This window comes from Dromiciops gliroides, chromosome 3 (genome assembly GCF_019393635.1).
Source record: "Dromiciops gliroides isolate mDroGli1 chromosome 3, mDroGli1.pri, whole genome shotgun sequence".
Classification (NCBI taxonomy): Eukaryota; Metazoa; Chordata; class Mammalia; order Microbiotheria; family Microbiotheriidae; genus Dromiciops; species Dromiciops gliroides.
Window position 1 is genome coordinate 589,890,445 of NC_057863.1, and position 9,840 is coordinate 589,900,284.

Genomic DNA, 9,840 nt, shown 5'->3' on the forward strand with positions numbered 1-9,840 from the left:
AGACAATACTGAATTCATTACCTCCCTTCCCCCCACAAAGCTCTCTCTCCCTGCCAAAATTCCTTATTAGAACAACATCTTCCCAGTCACCCAGGCTTAAAACTGATTTGTTCCTTTTGAGTCCTTACCCTCTACCATTCCGCATATTCAATCTGTTGGCCAAGACCTCTCAATTTTATTTTTGTAACATCTCTTGTGTATACTTCCTTTTCCCCTCTGATACCGCTACTATCTTTTTGTAATCACAAAAGTATTTTATTATTTTCCAGTTATGTGTAAAGATAGTTTTCAACATTTGTTTTCATAAGATATTTAGTTCTAAATTTTTCTCCCTCCTTCCCCCCTCCCCAAGGCAGAAAGCAATCTGATACAGGTTATATATGTACAATCACATTAAACAGATTTCTGCATTAGTCTTGTTGTGAAAGAAGAATCAGAACGAAAGGGGAAAACCTCAAAATACAAAAACAAAAGTAGAAACAGTATGGTTCAATCTGCATTCATATTCCACAGTTCTTTTTTCTGGATGTGGAGAACATTTTCCATCACGAGTTCTTTGGAATTGTCTTGGATCATTGCACTATTGAGAAGAGCCAAGCCTATCACAGTTGATCGTCACATAATGTTGCTGTAACTGTGTACAATGTTCTCCTGGTTCTGCTCACTTCACTCAGCATCAGTCCACTTAAGTCTTTCCAGATTTTTCAGAAATCTGCCTGCTCATCATTTCTTACAGCACAATAGGATTCCATTACATTCATATACTACAACTTGTTCAGCTATTACCCAGTTGATAGGCATTCCCTTGATTTCCAATTCATTACCAGATACCACTACTATCCAGGTACACTGAGTATCACCTCACAGCTAGACAATTTCAGTAGCCTGCTGGTTGGTCTGACTTCCATAAGTGTTTTCCCACTATAATTCATCTTTCACTCAGCTGTCAAAGTGATCTTTCTAAAATGCAGGTCAAATCACATCTCTCTCTCTCTCTCTCTCTCTCTCTCTCTCTCTCACACACACACACACACACACACACACACACACACACACCCCTCTCACACAGCCCTCTCACACACACACATAACTTTCTCACACACACCCCTCTCTCTCACACATACACCCCTCTCTCACACACACACACCCCTCTCTCACACACACACACCTCATACATGTACCTCTCACACACCCCTCTTTCACACACACACCTCTCTCTCTTCCATGCACACACATCTCTCTCTCTCTCACACACACACACACACACACACCTCTCTCTCACACACACACCTCTCTCTCACATACACATACACCTCTCTCTCTCTCACACACACACACCTCTCTCACACACACACATACCTCTCTCTCACATACACACACACATACCTCACACACATACCTCTCTTGCACATGCACACACACCTCTCTCACACACATACCTCTCTCTCACATACACACACACACACCTCACACACACACCTCTCTCGCACATGCACACACACCTCTCTCACACACATTCCTCTCTCTCTCACACATACACACACACCTCACACACACACCTCTCTCTCACATACACATACCCCTCTCTCTCTCACACACACACACACACCCCTCTCTCCCTCACACACACATACCTCTCTCTCACATACACACACACACACACCTCATACACATACCTCTCTCGCACACGCACACACACCTCTCTCTCACATACACATACCCCTCTCTCTCTCTCACACACACACCCCTCTCTCCCTCACACACACATACCTCTCTCTCACATACACACACACACCTCACACACATACCTCTCTCGCACACGCACACACACCTCTCTCTCACACACATTCCTCTCTCTCTCTCACATACACACACACTTCACACACACACACCTCTCTCTCACATACACATACCCCTCTCTCTCTCACACACACACACACACCTCTCTCACACACACATACCTCTCTCTCACACACATCTCACACACACATACCTCTCTCTCTCTCACACACACACACACACACACCTCTCTCACACACACCTCACACACACCCCTCTCTCCCTCACACACACATACCTCTCTCTCACATACACACACACACCTCTCTCACCCCCTCTCTCACACACACACCTTTCTCTCTTACACACACACACACCCCACACACACCTCTCTCACACCCCCTCCTCTCTCTCTCTCTTTCTCTCTCTCTCTCACACTCACACACACACACACACACACACACACACACACTGTCCTTCATACATGGAATGTTCTCCATGCTCATCTCTGCCTCCTGGCTTCCCTAAATTCCCAGTTAAAATCCCACCTTCTACAAGAAGGTTTTCCTGATCTCTCTTTCTTTTTTTCTTTTTAAAAATTTCTCTTAATATTAGTGCCTTCCCTCTGTCAATTATTTCCAATTTGTCCTGAATATCGCTTGTTTGTACATATTTATATCTTGTCTCCTCCATTCGATTGTGAGGGATTGACTTTTGCCTTTCTTTGTATCCCCAGTGCTTGGCATAGTGCTTGGTACATAGTAGGCACTTAATAAATGTTTATTGACCTACTGACAATATGTATAAATTGGGTGCTTACTATGGGCTAGACATTACTGTTCTAAGCCCAGGGGATACAAAGGAAGATGTGAAATAATCTTTGCCATCAGTGAATTTACATTCTAACAGTTTATACATATATTAGTATATAAAGAGGGGCAGCCAGGTAGCTCAATGGATAGAGTGCTGAGCCTAGAGTCAGGAAGACTCATCTTCCTTAGTTAAAATCCAGGCTCAGATACTTACTAGCTGTGTTACTGTTGAGGGCTAAAATTCTAGCTAAACTGTCTAAAATATCTAATGAGTGGTCGCCAATAAATTATAAGCTTTAGCAAGAGTTAGACTTTTAAGCATTTATTAAGGAGAATAAGAATTTGGTAAAGAGAGAGAAAAAGGCCTAAATTCCTAGCTATTAAAGGGAGAGCACATTTTTAGCTCCGCTCTCCACCAGAGTCCAAAGGAAAGCGCGCGCGAGACTGAGCGCCAGTCTCTTCCTTCCTTCCTCCTCCCACTCGTCCGCGTCACTTCCTGATGCCTGGTCTTGCCCTCAAAGACCTTCGCTTCATGGGCAGAACTCTTCTACAGTAAGTATCCAGCAGGTGGCGTTATTCCAATCGTTACAGTCCCCCCTGTTGTTCCTCAAGAAACAAAATGTTTCCTTGACGGAACAGTAAAAACAATATAATAACTATTGCTAACTAATAATATGTGAACAACAATATAGAAAAGGAAGAGAGGAAAGTTTTGTCCAGAGGAGCGATTTTTTGTCCTCATGAACCGACGCTTTGACATTAGTCTTGCAAAGGGAGGGCCTCTGCAGAGAATACATGTTACAGATGGTGTATATTATAACAGAAAGAGAAAAAAAACAACAAAAACAACAAATCAAAACTGTTCATTTAAAGTCTCTGAAAGTCTTTTCTCAGATGTCCTCTAGGTGTAGTCGTGGAATGGAAGTCTTTTCAGGGGTTGATGAGTGGATAGTGGTAATCAGCCAGGAAATTTCCTACAAAATTGAGCTTAACACAACTTTAAAATAGCTTTGTCAATAATCAAATCAAACAATGAAAGTTCTCAAAAACATGTCTAAGGGAATTCAGAATCTTAGTTGTTACACATGAAACATATAATAAAACAAAAATTGAACCATTCTTTAAAATTATAATATTACTATAGTCCCCCCTTATGGAGGGTAATTGAGAAGACAATTGCTGCGATATTAATTATTAAAAATAATTTTTTATCTTTGTTTCATCACTTTTTGCATCATCTGCCTAATTATCCTCATGCCATTATGAGAAATTAAAAAATCTAATATAATTGGTAACAGGTGTCAAGGCCAAATTCAACACTGTATTTATCATGACACCTGAGATAATTATGGGGGTTACCATAAAAGAACAGAGAAATGATGGGATATGAGCATTCCCACACTTGAGCAATATGTACTGCCCATACAGTATGCCAGGCTTAAAATAGGTGGATGGAATATATGTCCATGCCACCGAACATATTGGAAGAAACTGAGTCAGACTTAATCAGATGCATGGGACTGAGATGTCCATGGCATCAGGCATATAGGAGGGAGCATGGAAGCCAGGTGTAGAAGTGAGATGGGTGGGATGAATACTTCCAGCCATCTGTACAATATTGTGGGGAAAAATAAAATAAAATATTAAACCAAGAGAATCCAACCTCAACATTTGTCAAAAGCCGTTCCCTCGGCCATACCTTGACTTCATGCATGTCTCCCCTCATGTGACAGTTCAGTGTCTGCTCTTGCATGTATTCCTCTTGTGATTGGATGGCATCTTGGCCAACTGGCATCTGATAACTCAGAATAAAGTCAATTAATGTCTTAAATGATAAGTTCCCATAATCCAAGTCTCATATGGATTTAAAAATTGAGGATAATAAATGATTGCAAAAAATGCGAATACGTCTTGACTCAAAATATAATATATAATTATGCAACAATTTCAAATAATACCCTTTTTTTTACTTAGTATACAATTACTTTTGTGAAAAATCAGAACATATTTAAATACAAGTTAAAGCACAACAGAATCTCAAAGAACTTTTTTTTTTTGAAAATAGAAAACTTTTACAAATGTTCCCCTCTTTTTTTTTTTTTTTTTGGGAATATGCTTATCAAAAATAATACTTCTAGAATCAATTTACACTTGCCATGGCAACCAATTTGCCAGGGAAATGCTTTAAAGAGTTTGATCAAATAATCAGTTGAGAAAAAATAACAAAAACAAACAACTCAGAATATGGGAGCACAATACTCCTAGAATTAACATTGTATAATAAAATCAAAACCATCTTGCAATGTTTCAAAATTAGATAGACAAATGAATAGAAGAAAATACACATGGAACAATAAAAGACAATGAAATTCAAACTAAGGAAATCTAAATGAATATGAACTTAATATTAATAAGAGTATTACAAAATATAAACTTGATCGCATGACTATAAAAAGCTTTTACAAATATTCTCCTTGTTTTAGAAACTAAGTATAAGACACAATCTCAAAAGCATTAAAATCTCTATGAAATAAACCTATACCATTAATTCCAAAATGTATATGTAATAGCATAGAAATCCTATGTAACCTCTGAACTGACATTAATAATCTGAGTGAATTCAGAACACTCTTGATTCCGATATCTAAAATCCCCAATACTCATATCAATACCTTGCTGCTTACTTCTACATTTCTGTAAAATATATACCCTTCCATGGCAAAAGCAGAGTCTTGAACTATGTTGATGATTGTCATTCTTATTCAGCTTAAGTTTTTCTTCTTTAACCCCTCTATATTGTCTGTCGGGCTTTTCACCATACAAATGCTTTATAAGATTACTAATTAAAGACAAAAGCAGGTTAGCAAAATTATGAACAAAAGGAGTATATCTGGAATTTAAAGGGCTTTCTAAGGTTGTCTCAGAAGCACAGCCAGGCTGGGGAAGGGCTGAGCCTGAAGCTGCAAATGTAGTTAGAGAAAGTTGAGCATGCGCATCAGATCTCTGGACTTCCCAGGCAGGGGAAGCTATGGGCTTGGCCATAGGAGGAGTAGAGGGTGGGGTCTGGAGAGGAGGGGAGGGACCAGCGCAATTTGAATCAGACTTGATTTTGAACTCAGGCCTGGATTCCTCTTCCCCCACTTTGCCTCCAGGTGCTAGGGGATTAAAAGCTTCTAGAGGGTGGGTCATTGCCTCCAGGCATGCAAAATTAAAGCAACAATTACTGTTAGAACTGGGAAAAGCTGCGGGAATCTCTTCAGGTTTCTCTGAAAAAGCATGGTTGGGAGAGGGAGAGATATTTCCTTGTGTGAGTAAGTTGCTGGCTCTTTTAACAAAAATAAAAAGAAAAATAGAAAATCCACAAAAACAAAGCATTAACATGATCTTATCTCCCATTTGTCTGGTTAAACAGACTAAAATAAAAAATAGGGTAATTAGGGAGTTTAAAAGGTCCATTTGAAAAAATTTAAAGGAAAACACAGCCAGTACACCAGTACTTAGCAGTTAAAGGGAGAGGGAGGGGAAATTTCTTACCCAACCAGCAGATCAGAAGACTGAGGGTTAGCTTTCCTCTTCGTGGTCAGCCATCTGTTGAGGGCTAAAATTCTAGCTAAACTGTCTAAAATATCTAATGAGTGGTCGCCAATAAATTATAAGCTTTAGCAAGAGTTAGACTTTTAAGCATTTATTAAGGAGAATAAGAATTTGGTAAAGAGAGAGAAAAAGGCCTAAATTCCTAGCTATTAAAGGGAGAGCACATTTTTAGCTCCGCTCTCCACCAGAGTCCAAAGGAAAGCGCGCGCGAGACTGAGCGCCAGTCTCTTCCTTCCTTCCTCCTCCCACTCGTCCGCGTCACTTCCTGATGCCTGGTCTTGCCCTCAAAGACCTTCGCTTCATGGGCAGAACTCTTCTACAGTAAGTATCCAGCAGGTGGCGTTATTCCAATCGTTACATTACCCTGGGCAAGTCACTTAACCTTGTTTGCTTCAGTTTCCTCATTTGTAAAGTGAACTGATGAAGGAAATGGCAAACCACTTTAGTATTTCTGCTAAGAAAACCTTAAATGGGGATCAGAAGGAGACACTACTGAACAACAATGACAAATGCCTCCATGTCATTTCTTTTTTGTTTATTTTTGTTTTTTGAAGCAGTTGGGATTAATGGACTTGCCCAAGATCACACAGCTAGTTAGTGGCTAAGGCTGGGTTTGAACTCAGGCCCTCTTGACTCCAGGGCTACTGCTCTATCCACTGCACCACCCTTTCATGTCACTTCTTGACAATTTCCAAACCCAGGGAGCAGCTAGGAGGTGCAGTGGATAGAGTACTGGCTCTGGAGTCAGGAAGACCTGAGTTCAAATCTAGCCTCAGACACTTGACACTTACTAGCTCTGTGACCCTGGGCAAGTCACTTAACCGTCATTGCCCTGCCCCAAAACAAACAAACAAACAAAACCCAGCTCAAGCCTACCTCCCCTCCCAACACTTCCAGCTTTATTTGTCATATTTCCCCCTTAAATGTAAATTCATTGTTGTCTTCTCTTCCTCTTAGAATATAAGGTCCTCCAATCCAAAGGAACTAATGAGGAAGCTTACTATGCACCCCATAGAAAGAACTGATAAAAAGAACATTTGTGGATTGTACATATATAACCTGATTGTGATCTTGTGGAGGGGGGAGGAAAGGGAGGGAGGGAGGGAGAAAAATTTGGAACTCTAAATCTTATGAAAATGAATCTTGAAAACTACCCTTACATATAACCGGAAAAAATAAAATAAGTGTTTGTTGCTAGAATATAAGGTTCTCCAGGGTGTGTGAAGGGGAACTGTCTTTTCTTGTTTGCATTTGTACCCTCGGCAGCACTTAACACAGTTCCTGGCACATAATACACACCTAATAAATGCTTTATCAGTCATTTTCATTCATCTGTGGCAAGGGGGTGGGGGGTGGGGGTGGGGGGCAGGAGATGGATGATGAGCCAGCAAAAGAGATTGAAAAACAGCACACAGACAAGGAGGAGAACAAACCAAGAAGATAAAAATGAGGTTGAAGCTCATGATTTGGTCTTCTGCTAGATGAATTCATGTTTAGGATCCACAGGCTCTATCTTTTTTTTTTCTTCTTTTTTTTTTTTTAGTGAGACAATTAGGGTTAAAATAAGAAGAAGAAAGGAGCCTCTAAGCTTTAGTTCACAAAAGGATCAGATTTATTTATTTATTTATTTTTTGGTGAGGCAATTGGGGTTAAGTGACTTGCCCAGGGTCACACAGCTAGTAAGTGTCAAGGGTCTGAGGCTGGATTTGAACTCAGGTCATCCTGAATCCAGGGCCAGTACTCTATCCACTGCGCCACCTAGCTGCCCTAAGGATCAGATTTTATTACTTGGGAATTAATTAAACAACAAAGGTGAAACTAATAAAAATCAAAGCTAAGGAAATGGGAAAATAGAAATACAGAGAAATGCTCTTAACTCTAAACTTAGCCTATTAGGGTTTTCCGTAATTAAACTCACCAAACACCTGAACATCCCGCCAGTCTAAGGTTGTTCACTCACCACCCGGACCACAGTCAACACACCAAGAGCACAAACACACACTGCCAGCACAAGGGCCCAGAAGGAAAAAGATCAAGTTCCGGAAGACACCTAGCCTTCTGGAAGTAGCCTGCCTCCCTTCAGGGAGCATTCAATCTCTCTTCCTCCAAAAGGGGAGGTCCTTCAAAAGCTGTCTTTCTGAGCTCAGTCGCATACATAACCTCAGGGTGGGCCAGGTGTGGCCCCTCCCAAATGAGTTAGCTAAAAATGGGAATATTAATTTTTACCACAAATAATTTTTACCACATTCCTCCCCTTTGTTTCTTTGGCAAACCCCATATGGGTTTGCCAATGAAACACTAGGATACCTCTAAAGCCCATAACCCTTTCTCTTATGGTCTTGTCTTATGGTCTCAACTTCTCTTCCCTGGCTTTGGCTCCTAGTAAATGCCAGATCTTTGCTGAAGGAAGGGTCATTTTTGGTGAGAAGTCATAGAGGAGGTTCCAAGCAAGACATTACTAGTAGCAGCACATTTGCAACTGCTGTAGCCAGGAGCTCCCTTTACTGGGGAAGTGAAAGACAGCCATCAGGGCTCCAGATGTTAACTGACAGTTGGACAGCTGTTTGTGAAGGGAGTAGGGAGATGTGGGAGAAATAAATAAGAAAGCTAGAGGGAGTGGGAGGGGGTGAGTGCCTGGTCAGGGAGGAAGGAAGGAAAGAAAGAATCAAGCAAACATTTATTAAGTGCCTATGATTTTCACAACAACTCAGAGATGTAGATGCTATTCTTATTCCCAATTCACTGTTGAGGAAAATGAGGCAAGCAGAAGTTAAATGACTTGCCCAGGGTCATACAGCTAGTAAGTGTCTGAGAGAGAAGAGGCCCCACAGGTGCGGTAGGATGTGTGTTTAGGAGTTGCTTGGAAATCTTCAAGGACTCACTAAGCTTTGAAAATATGTAGGACTAGATCAGGAAAGTTGCTACAGAGAAAGGCTGGTGGGGGGTGAGGGAAGGGGGAAATCCCACTGGCAGATAGCAGTAAATAAATGGCCAGCTCTGAGACAAAAATCCTGAGTGACAAATAGTCCAAGTGGTTAGAGCCATAATAAGTTATGACCAGTAGCTACCAGCCAATCTTATCTAATGAGAGCCAGAGAACCCTGTCCTATTCTTAAATTAAATTTTTTCAATTATTAAGAATTTATTTTTTCTCTCCCTCCCCTGGACAGGGAAGAAAATCCTTGTAACAAATAAGCACAGTCAAACAAAACCAATTCCCATAGTGGCCTCATCTAACAATATGTGTCTTGTTCTGCATGTTAGCTCACCAGCTCTCTATGCTGAGGTGGGTGACCTCAGCCTCATCATTGCTACTCTGGAATCCTGGTTGGTCATGGCCCTGTTCTCCGATACTTGGCAAACAATCTCCTTCTCACCCCTGGATTGTCACAGCTGGTCAGGGAAGAGGAATCAGAAGCAGAATGTTCTCTGGGGTTAACTTTTCCCTTTGTCCTTGTCTGCCCTGACTCCTTGTTGGCACAGCTGAAACAAGTTAGGCCAGACTCTATGTCTGAGAAGGGGGAGGTGGGGTGTGTGGGGGATGGATATGTCTGTGTTTCTGTCTCTAGGATTTGAGAGGGTATTGTTGTAGGCTTCTTCTTCTTCTTCTTTTTTTTTTTTTTTGGTGAGGCAATTGGGGTTAAGTGACTTGCCC